The sequence below is a fragment of the Nycticebus coucang genome, chromosome 2 (genome assembly GCF_027406575.1).
Source record: "Nycticebus coucang isolate mNycCou1 chromosome 2, mNycCou1.pri, whole genome shotgun sequence".
Classification (NCBI taxonomy): domain Eukaryota; kingdom Metazoa; phylum Chordata; class Mammalia; order Primates; family Lorisidae; genus Nycticebus; species Nycticebus coucang.
Window position 1 is genome coordinate 32250403 of NC_069781.1, and position 16177 is coordinate 32266579.

The 16177-nt window shown below is 41.2% G+C and overlaps 1 pseudogene; it reads right to left on the bottom strand.

Annotated features, from left to right (window-relative positions):
- Window positions 1-7314: 7314 nt before the first annotated feature.
- On the bottom strand, window positions 7315-8019 carry LOC128568972 (40S ribosomal protein S3-like; annotated as a pseudogene).
- Between the last annotated feature and the right edge of the window lie 8158 nt (window positions 8020-16177).

Sequence of the window (16177 nt, forward strand, 5' to 3'; positions counted from 1 at the left end):
AGCATCACAGCTCACAACAACCTCACATTCTTGGGCTTAAGCGATTCTCTTGCCTCAGCCTCTTAAGTGGCTGGGACTACAGGGACCTGCCACAATGCCCAGCTATTTTTTGGTTACAGTTGTCATTGTTGTTTTCAGCTGGCCCAGGCCAGGTTCAAACCAGCGACCCTTGGTGTATGTGGCTGGCACCCTGTGACTGAGCTACAGGCTCTGCCAGCTTGGCTATTTTTTTAGGGATGGGGTCTCACTCTTGCTGAGGCTGGTCTCAAACTTAAGAGCTCAAGTTTTCCATACTTTTTATTCATTCCCTTACCTTTGGAATTGTAGTGTTGTGAATTTAGGGGCAGAACTTAGATATTATTTCTTAAAATGTTTTACATTTTAACAGTTTAACAGTAAAAAGGTTTTACATTTTCAAAAGATATGTGTTTTGTCCTTGGTCTTAAAAAACTATAATCCTTATAACATCTCTAAGTCATGTGATATGCCAGTATCATTCTGTGATAAGATTAAATTCATCATGAACACCAATAGCACAATAGTGAAAAATATCAGGGATTTTTTTTTTTTTTGAGACAGAGTCTCACGTTGTTCCCCTCAATAGAGTGCCATAGTGTCACAGCTCACAGCAACCTCAAACTCTTGGGCTTAAGCGATTCTCTTGCCTCAGCCTTCCAAGGAGCTGGGACTACAGGCACCCACCACAATGCTTGGCTATTTTTTGGTTGTAGTTGTCATTGGTTTTAGGCAGGCCCAGGCTGGATTTGAACCTGCCAGCTCCGGTGTATGTGGTGGCGCCCTACCCACTGAGCTACAGGCACTGAGCCAGGGATTTATTTTTTTTAAAGAAAGTAAATCAAGCACTTTACTTACCATGAACAGATTAATTCCACTGGAAAGGAATTAATCATCTCAGACTCAACAAGTAATCTGATAATTATTTCATTTTGAAATTATAATATATATATGTATGTGTGTGTATATATATATAAATTTTTATTTCACTTGTTTCATTTCAAAATTATAATATATATGTATGTGTATATATATTTCTTTTTTTTAGGCTTTAGGCAGATGGTACCAAGCTTATTTATATGACTTTGAAATGAAACAAGTATATATATAAAATGAAATAGTACTCTCACAAAAAGACAAGTTCATAAATGCAATCCTAGTTGTTTCTTTCCTGCAATGCTGCCTTCTATCCACCAAGTGGCATGCCTTTCAATTTGGGAAATCCATAACAATAACTTTTTATTTTATTTTATTATTAATACACAATATTTGTACATATTTCTCAGATACATGTGATATTTTGATATGTGCATACAATGTGCAATAATCAAATCAGAACATTTAGGATATCCATCACCTTAACATTTACCATTTCTTTATGTTGGGAACACTTCAAATCTATTTTGAAATATACAATATGTTGTTTTTAACTATAGTCACACTATTTCATTACCGAACTTTTTAAAGAGTCCACTATTAGGAAGTTTCATACTAAGGGGGCCAACTGCACTTCTGAACTTTAGTATTCTGGTTAGACAATTTTCATTCTAAAGCTATTCTGATATGCACTTGATATCCACACTGTGTCAAATTATATTGTAGTAATATATGATATTTAAGACAAAATACATGTAATTTTAATTCAAATGTTTTAATGTTCAGGCTTATCAAGGAGAATTAACTAGAGAACACCAATTGCCTTCAAAATACCCAGTGAATTCAATCAACACAATTCAATGCTGGCACATGAGATTTAAGTGATAAAGCAATTCAAACATCCACTCAACTATTTAGACTCAGCATGAATCTAATAATAGTGACTTTTTTTGGAAAGATGTTTGGACAACACTTAGAGACCTAAAAATAAACCTGTCATTCAATCCTATAATTCCTCTACTAGGTATGTATCCAGAAGACCAAAAATCACATTATAACAAAGATATATGTACCAGAATGTTTATTGTAGCCCAATTCATAATTGCTAAGTCATGGAAGAAGCCCAAGTGCCCATCGACCCCTGAATGGATTAATAAATTGTGGATTATGTACACCATGCAATATTATGCAGCCTTAAAGAAAGATGAAGACTTTACCTCTTTCATGTTTACATGGATGGAGCTGGAACATATTCTTCTTAGCAAAGTATCTCAAGAATGGAAGAAAAAATATCCAATGTACTCAGTCTTACTATAAACCGATTTATAGCTTTCCTATGAAAGCTATAACCCAATTATAGCCCAAGAAGAAGGGGAAAGTGGAGGTGGGGACTACAAGCTTACCTCACCATACCCTCTTAATTCTTAATTTTTTTGTAAAGATAGGGTCTTGCTACATTGCCCAGGCTGATCTCAAATCCTGTCCTCAAGTAATCTTCCTGCCTTGGCTTCCTAAAGTGCTGGGATTACAGGCTCGAGCCACCATGCCTGGCCTGATATTCTTCTTTACAGTAGGCTCTCAGTGCGGACTCATTCATGGGGTGCATTTGTAGGTTTTCAATGATGCTGTAGACTGCCACATAGCAAAGTTTCCCGACATTTATGCAGACAGTTATAGCAGACACCATCAGATGAATAACCCCACATATGCATCTAATTCTGTATTTGAGTTAAAACATTAGCTATGTGTTTTTCAGTCTCTCAGCAGGAGGTGGTCATGTGTTAGAATATCAGCAAATAAAACTTCAGGGGAAGTCTGTTTATATACTTCTGAAAACGAAGTGAAGTAAATCAAAGTTGGAGGACCGACACTGTCATACCTCAACATATACTATACAGTTACAATTGTAATCAAGATAGTGTGGTGTTAGTGAAAAAATAGAAAAATAGATCAATTAAAAAAACATGGCTTCCCTAATAAAGGGACTCATGCCCATGCCCTTGACATTGGCCCTTCTTGACTTTCTGTCTTGAGCTGGTGCAACCATCTTGTGATAATGGGAAGAAATAGCAGATAACCAAGGTTAACAGCTATCTATCTCTAACTTCCTGTTATAAGTGTGGGGATGTGGGGCAATACTTTGTTTAAATAGAGTCTGAATTCGCTTGAGGAAGGGAACACCTCCTTCCTCATAGAAAGAAGTAGGAAAGAAAAGCACTCTTACCCTTTGAATTCCTTTCCATGAATTTTCTTTCAAATTTTTGACCTCTTTTGGGAGAAATTTCTGTAGACTAGTTGCTATCTTTTATTAAGTACCAGAGAGACAGTTTAGCTTCTCTGTTTAGAATTCAGAAGTAATATCTTTTGTCTTAGAGGCTCTAATGGAATTCTCACCTAAGTTTGAGATGCCAAAATGAAAAAAGAGTTAGCTGGGACATAGTCTAAAAAGGGATGGGAATGCTCCCTACTAGCCTGAGGATAAGACAGCTGGACTGACAGTTGTTACAAATTCATAACCAGAAGAGAGTCTGGGGACAAAATTAGATTAAGGACTGCTGAAACTGGCTAGTTATTGTGGGTGGTTGGCAAGTTTGGTCAGTTGGATGCTGAGACTGACTAAGAAATCCAACCAAAGGGCAGATGAGGTGTAGTCAACTGGTGTAATTAGAACCAAGTCAAATGGTACCAGAGCAGAAAGGTCAAGTGAGAAATAAGTGAGCCAATCAGGTAAGAGAACACCTCAGGCACAGAGGGTAGATGAGCAAGTAGCCAAACTACTGATGCTGACTGTTGGCAGAAAGCAAATAAGAATTTCTCCCAGACAGGTGAAGAGCTGCGCCAAAAAGGCCATCCAAAGTCTTCTCACAAAAAACTCTGACCACCAAAGAAAACGTTGATAAATAATATTACATTAAAATTAAGAACTTCCAATTATCAAAAGGCGCTATTGAGAGAGAAAAGGCAAGCAAACGTAGATGATACTTGCTGTGTGTGCGTAGTGTGCATATATCCATATACGTGTATATGATGCCAAATATGTACTGATTCATGCATCTATCTTGTTAGTAGTGAAATCAGTCATACCCCACAAGTCAACAACTTACAGGTAAAATGGATGTGTATGACATATCTAGGTACACTTGACCAGTAACAGCACCTTCAATTCAATTTTGAAAAGTAATACATAGATAGCATCTCTTAAAATGTATATACACATACATTGTTTTTGGCAACCTCTGCATAATATCTCCAACAAAAGAGTCTTACACAGAAAATATAAAGAACTTAATTTGCATTAAAAAAATCAGAAAAAAAAATTTTATGAAAGCTCAATACAAAAAATTGGCCAAAACCTTAACAGGTAATTCACAAAAGAGGATATCCAAATAATCAATAAACATATGAAGAGGTGCTCAACTTCAATAGTCATCATGGAACTACTAATTAAAACTATAAGTGCGGGGCATGATGGCTTATGCCTGTAATCCTAGCACATTAGAAGGCTGAGGCGGGTGGATCACCTGAGCACAGGAGTTCAAGACCAGCCTGAGCAAAAGCGAGACCCTCTGTCTACTAAAAATAGAAAAAACTAGCCAGATGTTGTGGCGGGTGCCTGTAAATCCCAGCTACTTGGAAGGCTGAGTCAAGAGGATGGCTTGAACCCAGGAATTTGAGTTGCTGTGAGCCATGACAACACATCACTCTACCCAGGGGTGACAGAGTGAGACTCTGTCTCAAAAAAAAAAAAAAAAAGCAAAACTACAATGAGATATGCTCATCAAAATAGCTAAAATGAAAGCGAGATAATATCAAGTGCTGATAAAGTTGTTAAGCAACTTGAACTCTTTTTTTTTTTTTTGTAGAGACAGAGTCTTACTTTACCACCTTCTGTAGAGTGCCATGATGTCACAGGACTCACAGTGACCTCTAGCTCTTGGGCTTTTGCGATTCTCCTGCCTCCAGAGCAGCTGGGATTACAGGCGCCCACCACAACGCCCGGCTACTTTTTGGTTGCAGTTCAGCTAGGGCTGGGTTTGAACCCGCCACCCTCAGTATATGGGGCCGGCATCCTACTCACTGAGCCACAGGCGCCACCCACAACTATAGCTTGTTACTAGAGAAGTCTCCCTGAATGTGTAGCGTGCCAAAAGCCACGAGGAGGAGGTGGAGCGTTTTCTTCTGAGCGTGAAGTTGGCAATTGGTGTTGCAGTTGCTGCAACTTGAACTCTTACACTGTTGGTGAGAGTATAAACTGGTACAACCACTTTGGAAAGTAGGGTGGTACCTTCTAAAGATGAACATTATTTATATCTTTAGACCCAGCTATTTCATTCCTTAACATACACATGTTCACCAAAAACATACACACAAATGTTTTTATCAGCTTTATTTACAATAGCCCCAAGCTGAAAACAATCTGATGTTCATCAAAAGCAATATGGATAACTAAATTGTAGTATAGACTTGTTTTATATATACAATATTCTATATGGTAACAAGAATGAAGTAAATCAAATTCAATATATTTCACAAACAATGTTAAAAGAAAGAAGCCAGAGATTAAAAATATATGTTCTGCATGATTCCAATTTTATAGAGTTCAAAAACAGGAACAATTAATCTATGAAGTTTGATATCAGGATAGGAGCTGCTTTCAGAAGCAGAAGGGGGATTCTGGAGTTTGAGTTCTGTCTCATGACTTTGGGTAATCCACTAGGTGAAAATTCCCAGAATTGCATTTGCATTTCTTATGACTTATGTACTTCTCTGTATGTATTTTAAACTTCACAAAAAATTCAGTAAAGAGGGGAATTGACATCTTCTAATAAATAAACAAGGTAGCTTGGGACTTGGCAGGAAGTCTACCTGGGTATCTCCAGAATAGGCCCAGAAGTAGCATGGTGAGCTAAGGGATAAGAATCTACCCTAATTCATGTTTAAGGGTTTGTAGCATAATCAAAGACATTATTATGTCATTTTTCAGTCAGAGGTTTCTTCTGGAACTCTGAGATCTAATAGCTAAATTGTATGCAATTTTCTGAGTTGCATACTCCTCTGGAGACTTTCTCTCAAAGAATTCTTTCTGGAGCAGAGAAAGTTAATAGTAATCATCCTGGAGTTCATCTTGAGGTGCCAGTAATTGAAGGCCTTAAAAATGATGGTTATTTACTTTTTTTTTTTACATTCAGGGATAAAGCTGCTTAAAAATCAAAAAGGTGGGGCAGCGCCTATGGCTCAGTGGGTAGGGCGCCAGCCCCATGTACCGAGGGTGGCAGGTTCAAGCCCAGCCCTAGCCAAACTGCAACAAAAAAATAGCCGGGCGTTGTGGCGGGCGCCTGTAGTCCCAGCTACTCGGGAGGCTGAGGCAAGAGAATCACCTGAGCCCAAGAGCTGGAGGTTGCTGTGAGCTGTGATGTTACGGCACTCTACCAAGAGTGACGAAAGAAGACTCTGTCTCTTTAAAAAAAGAAAAAGGTTTGCAGATTCAAGTGTGCTGTGGGTCACCTCAATTATACCTCTGCATATTACAAGGCCTCTCCTCTCCTTTCTGAAAGGGAAGTCATTTCACCTAGGTAGAGTAAGAGTCTTGTCTTGTGTTGTTGCTTGAACAAACATGTAATCTGGGAGCCAGACAAGCACATTTTCTCTGCCACTTTGGAGGTGCCTGGCTGGAAGCTAATACATGTATATGTCATCCCACCAGAACTCAGAATTAGGTAGCAGGAGTACCTGAAATGGGCTCAAAATTCATTAAGCAGCTATTCTCTGCTGGTTGCTGGATCCTGAGGGCTAACAAGCCTGGAGATGAGAACACATCAATTCCCCTAAAGATTGCCATTCAGGAGAAGTAAAATGGTGAATGGTTCAATTGTTATATGAAAAAAATGATCACCACCATCTTTGCGTGTGCTAGACTCTTATGAGATATTTATGAGGGAATTCCAAAAGGCTGTTCCATGCATCCAATCAACTTTATGTCCACATAAAGAATACCTCCAGGCTCTCAGGAAGCTTTGCTTTAGTGGCACACAGACAAATGAACAAGAGTTAGATAGCAGGGTAAGTGCTGTAACAGCAGACAGAGCATCGGGTATTGTGAGAAATCTTGGAGGTTGGGCTGCTAAACCTAACTAGAGAGGTTAAGAAAGTCTGGGAAGCAGCTGGCTGGCAAGTATACTAGAGTCCCAACCACATTTTTCTATACCACTATATGTTGCCTGCCCTCCCTGGACCTGGAACAGGGATTTCTTTCAGGAGGCTCTTAGCCAATCACATGGTAGCAAATTAGACCACTAAATAGTGGACATTCTCCTGGATCTATTGTGTGTGTGTGTGTGTGTGTGTGTGTCTTTGTGCATGACATTATTAAAGGTTTTACAGAGCAGCATCTAGACTCCAGATACTGCTGCCAAGGGGACTCTGTTATGCTGTGGGGACTGGCTGGGGCAAAGCAGGTGGTTCTGGCTTCCCACCTTTCTGTTCTGAGATGGGGCTTGTAGACAGTATGTCATCTTTGGGCTCCTCGATGCTGACATGGTCAGGCAGGGGTTTCTTAGGGCCAGTCTTACCAGCATGATCTTCACCTTGATGCCCAGCACGCCTTGTCTGAGCAGCACTCAGCGCACAGCAGTGTCAATATAGTAGTTAACAGTGTCCCAATATGGATCAACAGGCCATCCACAAACTTTATGGCCTTGGCCTCTGTCCTTGACTTTTCCCAGACATCATAACCTCACAGCCCTTGGCTCCACTCTCCATGAACAACCATAGCACACCAGCAGACTCTCTGCACTGCAAGCCCTCCAAGGAGTTTGTACCATAGAGATTCTGCCTGGGAATCACACGGACTTCTTGTGGCCACCTTTTTAGCATAAAGTTCTACACCGCCTCCAGGAAGCCAAACCTTTTCTGAAATACAGCAGTCAGTTCCTGAATGTGCCAGCACTTCTCAGCAAGAACATTCTGTGTTTTGATGGCTAAGATAATGATTTCTGTCCTGGTTGGTGTAACTTGAGCCTCAACTCTGGAGTAGCCATTTTCAGCCAGCTCCTGAGTAAGAAACTCATTCAGTTCAGATTTGAAGATACCAGGGGCAATAAACCTCTTCTTGGAGATCTGAATCACCATCTTGCCACCACAGGCTGCTGAAAGGAAAGCTCCCAGATCTAATGAGATCACAGTGTGCCCAGCTGTCAGAAGTTGACCAGGATTCTAACCTCCAGGTCTAGTACTGCCTCCTAGAAGCCTAAGTCCAAGTCCATGAACTGATATAGCAATGCCTGGTTAAAGTAGGTGAAAGAACAGTTGTTTTGTAAGCAAGGCAGCCACTGTTTGATTGATTATTCCATAGAGCAAGCTACTTCTCATACTCCTTTTTATATATCTAACCACTGAGGTATGGACCTGAGCACCCCACATCTGCCCCCCAGCATCAGGTTAGGAGCTTTCTAAGGCCCACTGCTATCTCCATTACATATCATGGAGCCCCTGATCCATGGCATTTGCATCTACCAAAGACGAGGCTCAGAAAGCAGATAATCCTTCATATTCTTCAGAATAGTGAAGAGCTCAAAGATTCCCACTGCTATCAAGGCAATTACAGTGTTTAATGGGTGGGAACTGGGAGTTGGGGAAATGGCCAAAGAGCGAAACTGAATACTTGCTGCCAACTTCTGCAATACTTCAAATATATGGCATCCTTCCACAGTCACCTTCTCACAAAGTCCAAAGGGCAGCCAGTACTCAGACTGGACAACCAGCACAGAGTTGGGGGAAAGAGCACCGCGGTAGAAAGCTAGTGCCGCACACCAGCCCTGGGAGTGAGGACTTTGTGAATAACAAGGACAGTCACAGAGACGGTACCCTATGTATTTACAACAAGCTCCAATAAACCAAACCACTAGAACAGATAACCATCTGGTCTTTTCTGTTTGTTAACTTTCTCTGGCGTTAGTCCCACATGTGACAATGGACTTAGCTTCTTATGTTACATTTGCATTTGGTAATTTCCACTGGGCTACCCTAGAAACGAATCTTAGGAAAACACCCAAAGCTATTTGGACTTGGTGTTTGGCATCCCGCCTATTCTAACCTGATCTATATAACTCCTTTCTCATTCTCTGTCTTATCTTCAGAGCACTAACAGCAGCAGCTCTCAGAGACCACACTCTCCCTTATGACTCAGGAGTAGAATACCATTCGCATCACATTCTATATTCAAGGATCAGGTGGATTCTGGCTTTGGGGAATCCAACGCAAAGGAGGAAACTACTGGAATGGATTTAGTAAAAATTTTCTAGCATAATGATAATGTTTATTAATAGATCTGTGAAACTACCTTATTTATCAGGTTTTTTTAATGTTAGCCAGAGTCTTTTCATCATATAGGTTAAAGAAAATCTATATCACTACGATTTTCATCAAGAAATCATCTTTTTCAGCCCGAGTCAGAGCGGGACCTCGTCTCTAAAAATAGCTGAGCATTGTGGTGAGTGCCTGTAGTGCCAGCTACTTGGGAGGCTGAGGCAAGAGAATCACTTGTGCCTAAGAGTTAGAGGTTGCTGTGAGCTATGATGCCTCAGCCCTCTACCAAGGCCCACAAAGAAACCAAAAAAAGAGAGAGTGAGAGAGAGAGAGGTCATCTTTTTCACAGAGGTATGTTTATAATAATTGATTTGAATGCAGTCAAGGCAGTTAGCTTGGGAAACTCCCAAGGCTGCCGCTCATACCCTAACTCCAGACCTTAGTTCATTATAAGAATTTGACAAAAGAATGTAGCTAGAGCACAGTTTTCTGACCGGGCAGCATTACATCTGCAAGAGAATGCCATCCACAGCAAAATTATCACCAAGGTCAAGGTGTTCAAATTTTCATGATTGTTTGCATTGCTGTCTATGAAACCAGTAGCAAAAGAAAGCCTAGAATTGGCTTATAATCAACCATCTAAGAAAAAAATTAAAAATTAACTACTAGTGGAAACTTTTCAGACAAAAAGCTATCCTACATCAATTATAAGTTGAATGAAAATATTTTAGTATTCAGAAATTATTTATTTGAATTCATCTGAAATCTTCTATCCCTAACTCTCTGCCCTTCCAGTATTATCCCAGGCAGGATCTGAGGTTATGAGATTCTAAGAATGTTCTTTAGCTTTATGGGGGGAAGGGAAGAGTGAGAGCAGAGATGAAATATGCCTTCCATTTCCTCTCTTCACAAAAACTGCTTATCACTCCATTATTTGTTGCTGCCTCTTCAGGCTGTTTTAGGTGCTGGTGGTGAAGTGAGCATCTGACTGAAAAGGCCTCAGTCATTCATTCATTTCAGAAGAGTCAATCTTTTCAGCTCCACAAGTGAACTGAGAATTACAAGTTTCTCAGATCAGAAGCAGGACCCCTGTGAGAGATCCCAGAGGGAATGAGGGATCTGGAGTAAGGAAAGACACATTCCTCAGCAAGCTGTGACAAGTACAGGTGTGTGGCAGACAATCTCCAGGGAAGATGTCTCCAACTGCTGGCCTTCATCACCCAAGGGTGTAACCTGCTTAGGAAACTAATTAGCAAAAGTACCATCCAGAGCAGCAAGAACCTGATGAGAAAGAGGGTCAGATGCCAGGATGGGTGGGAGCCACCCATTTAGGGAGCATTTATTGATGTCTTGACCAAGCAAGGAAGATACTAAATGGTACAAACATACAAGAATAGTGGCAGGAAAGTTCAGGGCTAAAAATGGGCTGAGTTTCATAAAGTACCTTTGTCCAGGGTTTCCCAGTTGAACAATTTCACTTGCCCATTTGAAAATCCAAATTAGTGGGTGGCTCCTGTAACTCAAGGAGTAGGGCACTGGACCCATATACCAGAGGTGGTGGGTTCAAACCTGGCCCCAGCAAAAAACTGCAAAAAAAAAAAAAAGAAAGAAAATTCAAATTAGTTTTCTAACTTCACAGTGATTGGAGGCTTTTTAAAGGCTACAAGTAGAAAATTTTAATATTTTTGTGCAGTCCTACTCATAGGAGAATGGGTATGTTGACCTGCAAGTTCTCCTCCAGCCTGGTGCAAGTCACCATGCTGGGTGTGGGACAGGGAGCACTGGCTTTGAAATCAGAGGCCCAGTTGTTAACTGATTATTATTCTTGCATGAGCTGTTTCATATTTCTAAGTTTCAGTTCTGACACTTGAAAATGGGTATGAAAATACCAGTTTTACTTATCTCACAGTTTATTAAAAAGATTGCATTAAATACTTATATATTTTGGTAAAACAAAGTTCTGTATAAACATAGGTTGTCTTAAAAAGTCATCTGTGGAAGATTATGAAAGATGATAAAAAGAATCAGACAACATGAGGAATTGCAATCACCTCATTGAGGTGTTTCCTAATTTCTGTGCCTAGAATCTTTCCTTATCAGAGTGTACATTGTGGAGAGCAAGAATTAAGTCTTAGGTTGAGTGCCTGTAGCTCAGTGGTTAAGATGCCAGCCACATGCTCCAAGGTTGGTGGGTTTGAACCCTGCTTGGGCCTGCTAAACAAAAAAAATAGCCAGCCATTGTGGCAGGAGCCTATAGTCCCAGCTACTACAGAGGCTGAGGCAAGAGGATCACTTAAGCCCAAGAGTTGGAGGTTGCTGTGAGCTATGATGCCATAGCACTCTACAGAGGGTAAAAAAATGAGACTGTCTCAATTAAAAAAAAAAAAAGAACAAGTCTTAGAGGACAACTTTGTGCCTCCCATAGCACTAACTGTAGTCCTCCACTGGTTGTATATGCCAACAAATATTTGCCTAATTGTCTGACCTGGCTTCAGCTTCCAAATACCTGGTTGTGTACTGATTAGCCAGATTTCTTCTTCCCAATTTACTCACGTTCACCCTCCTGGCTAATCAAGAGGAGCCTTCCTTCATAACAGGGAAAAGCAGTGTTGGGCACTGTGGTCTGCATTGTGCCTTCCCTGCGCTGCCTTTTCTGTTCTGAACACAGAGCGCTCCTGGGCACTCTAAACTGTCAAGAGTCTGCAGGCTTCTCGGAGGAGCAGCTTTGTGTGGCTAAACAGAGGACACACATTCTTTTTGCACTTTTTGGTGGGTGGGTTCGCTGACAAAGTCATTGTCCCTCTTTTCCTAGCCTTAGCCCTCTGCAGATCTAGTTATGCTGGTTAGGTTCATGAAGTACAAATTAGCATAATCCGATTAGATTAGCTGCTGAAGGGGTAGTCTTTGGTCTGAAAAGGAGAGAAAAGAAAAGTGTCTCACAAAGAGGGGAGGCTGGAGGGTAGGCGACAATTGCCTCTGTGCTGCTGGCCTGAAAGCTTGCACCTGCACAAGCCCTCTTGTAAATAAGGACTCTAAGGGGACTGAGGAGCCGGGGAGCTCGGGGAGGTACGCATGGGGAAGAGAAAGGCAAGACAGCCGCTCTGCATCCATTAATTGATTTATCTGGATTGGAAAAGCGGGGGTTGCTGACAGAAGAGAATGTCCATTTGATCCTACTCAGCACTGAGAGTGGGTCAGCCCCATAATCTGGTCTATCGAGATAACGTTTTAGAATCTCTGCAAGAGACTGATAAGGGGTTTACTTTAGGGAACAAAGTCCATTGGATGTTTGATTTCAGTACTTTCTGAATTGAACTTCTGTATCTTTCTTTTATTTCTGGAAAAGAAAAAGCTAGGCAGTGGTAGTTGTGTCAGGCCTTTGGATAACATGTACTTAAAACCACACAAGAAAAACCCAACAATCCTCTTCTTACATTAGATAGACGAAGCTGGGGAAGCTGGGGACTGAGCGTTTCTTGTTCTGCCATAGACAGTGTATGGGCATAACTGAAGTTTTGTTATTTTGAAAAATAAGAAAGGGGCTCTAATCTTTGTGTGGAGTAAATGTTGAGTTTTGAGAGAGTGATTTCTTTTACTATCCTTAGTGGAAGAAAGAACTTCTCCCCCTCCTCCAAAATATGAAGGAGTCCTGAGATGCAGAAGCCTCTGAACTTCCTGGGAGCTGAGCACCACGGGTACCAGTTTCTGTGATTCTCAGGGAACATCTAGCTAACCATGGCTAATGCCTGCCTGCCACCTGATTTACATCTAAGGCCAGGAGCAGAAGAAAAGATATCACTTCCAGATAGAGGAGGCCCATTTCTGTTGAGATATCTTCCTGAGAGCAACAGATGTGCCCAACATTTCTTTTGGATAATTTTTCCTTTGCCAGAGAATGCTGGGTAGAAAACTCAAATCACCAACCAAATTACTCTACGGTTCTTTCCTTTTTTTATCTTTATTTTGATCACTGCCTACCTGCAGTGAGCATTTCTTTCACAGGAGGTTTGCTTCTTACAAGCAAAAGGACATAGTTAAAGAAATGCAGTAAGCTCAGCTCCTAGGGCGCCAGCCACATACACTCGAGCTGGTGGGTTTGAACCCAGCCCAGGGCCTATTAAACAACAAAGACAACTATAACCAAAACCTAGCCAGGCATTGTGGCAGGCGCCTATGGTCCTAGCTGCTTGGGAGGCTGAGGCAAGAGAATCACTTAAGTCCAAGAGAGTTAGTGGTTACTGTGAGCCGTGATGCCACAGCACTCTATTGAGGGTGACATAGTGAAACCCTGACTCAAAAAAAGAAAGAAAGAAACTTGGCCTTTGCTGAAAAGCAGGCCTGGATTCAGAGCTTAGCCTTGCCTGCTAACTTGCATGATCTCAAGTTTGTCTCTATAGCCAGGGGTCCTCAAACTACGGCCCACGGGCCACATGTGGCGGTGTGATTGTATTTGTTCCCCTTTTGTTTTTTTACTTCAAAATAAGATATGTGCAGTGTGCATAGGAATTTGTCCATAGTTTTTTTTTTAATTATAGTCCGGCCCTCCAATGGTCTGAGGGACAGTGAACTGGCTCCCTATTTAAACAGTTTGAGGACCCCTGCTAGACTTTTGAAAGCTACAATTTCTTCAAACTGTAAGCTGGAGCCAATACGTTGATTAAATGGTCGTTAGAAGGATCAAAGGCGGCATTTATAAACTATTTGGTACATAACAGGCGCGCATAGATATTGATAACCTTAATGTAGGTGTTTATCCTTTGTCTTCTCAACTCAAACTTACCATGTTCAGGTCCATTCATGTCGTGTGTCTGAGTTGACTCGTGGTAGCAAAGCACATGCAGAGTTTTCTGATCCCCAGCGCTGTCTTCCTCTGCTTTGCCTCCCTTGCCTTTTTTGAAGGACATCTATCCTTCTCAATTTCCATGAGGGGGCGTCTTTCCTCCTGGCACACAGAGCCATACAGCCTCTTGAAGAGGAACAAAGGACACGCTATAAGGTTGTTTTCAGAAGCCTGGGGGCTCAGGGAGAAAGATAATCTGCGGAAGCAGGTAAGAAAATAATTACGGCCACGGTGATCATGCAGTAGACCTTGTGTGTGAGATGAAAATCTGCAGGCCCCCTATCCAGAGGAGAGGGTTAGATGAAGAGATGAAGCTCAGGGGAAGGCCTGGGAGGCTTATTAGCCCCGACAGCCCCTCAGAAGTGGAGCAAGAGGTCCTTGGTCAGACAAGGCACTTTGCATATATAAATTAATTTTGTGCCTTCCCATGTAGATTTTGCAAAAGGTTCCTTCTGAAAAAGCTTGGCTTTTTCAAAGATATTTTATAACACGGTCAAGATATAAATGAGGAATATAATTTGACTGTACATGAAGGTAAACTTATGCCACAGGCAAGTAAGTGTTATCCAAACAATGCAAGGAAATATATTATTATTATAAATAATAATCCCTATCCCAATAGTCATCTAAAACCTTTCATTAAAATATATTACTTGGAGCGGTGCCTGTGGCTCAAAGGAGTAGGGCTCCGGCCCCATATGCTGGAGGTGGTGGGTTCAAACCCAGTCCCGGGAAAAAAAAAAAAAAAAAAAAAAAAAATATATATATATATATATATATACATTACTTGATCCTTATTTGGGGAGGGGATAGTGGAAATTCTGGCCTGCTCTATGCCCCAAGAGGCTGCCTTCCATCACATGCATCTTTACAACCACAGCTCCTCTCAGCAGCCTCTCCCTTCCTCCATGGCCACACCATTGCTGGGTTCCAGTAACACTGGGGTTTCCAGGGGCTGGTAGAAGACTCAGACCCCACCTATCCCCAGCCATCCCATTCCAGGGCCCCACTTTCTGAGCAGCCATTCACCTGAATTGTGTCAGAGTTCCAGAGAGTAAGTTTTTGAAACTCCTCTTTACTGGAGCCAAATTTAAAATTGGTGAGGGAGCAATATTTTTCAATTTGAATTTACTTTAAACATGTAATTTTAACTCTTAATCAGTCATTCTTACTAAAGGAGAAGGAATATCCAGTATCCTCCTTCCCACTATTTCTTGCATCAAACAGAAGCCTCAAAGATGGGGGAATCACAGCAAGATTTTAAAGTGAATCCAAAAGCACAAACACCTCAGAATAAAGGAAGCCTTTCTAGCTATGAGTCAAAATCCAGAGTCATAAAGCTGATGAATTTATGACATTCAAATTTTACACATCACAAGTGAACTCCATTCTTATGACAAATGAAATATTTGTAAACCATATCACAGAAAAAGGATTGATCTCCTTCATATATAAAGAACTGTTAGAAATTAGGAAGAAAAAGAGCAATAGCAAAAAGGCAAAGGACATCTAAGGCCCTCCACAGAAAATGAAATACAAATGACCCATAAACTGTGATGTCAGCCTTGCTCATAAAAAGAAAAATGCAAATTAAAACCACTTTGAAATACCATTTTCCCCCATCAGATTGGCAAGTATCCCAGCTGAATTTGTGCAGAAACAAGAGCACCATACATTACTGTGAAGAGTCCACTTACCCTATAGATAAACCTGCAAACTTGAGAAATAACATTGTGTTTAAAGTTTTCTTGTTTTGTTCTGGGACAGAGTCTTACTCTGTTGCCCCAGGCCAGAGTGCCGTGGCATCACAGCTCACAGCAACCTCAAACTCCTGGGTTCAAGCTGTCCTCCTGCCTTAGCCTTACAGGTAGCTAAGTAGCTGGGATTATAAGTGCCTGCCACAACACCCAGCTAGTTTTTCTATTTTTAGTAGAGACTAGGTCTCACTCTTGTTCAGGCTGGTCTCAAACTCTTGAGCTCAGGCAACTCACAGGCTTCCGCCTCCCCAAGTGCTAGGATTACAGGCTCGAGTCACCATGCCCAGTCTCTGTCAAGGTTATCCAATGCAGCAGCTTTAGTATCAGCAAAAGACTTGAAAAAATGTGAATGGATGGCCCAAAGAAAGTGACCAACTGTGATATA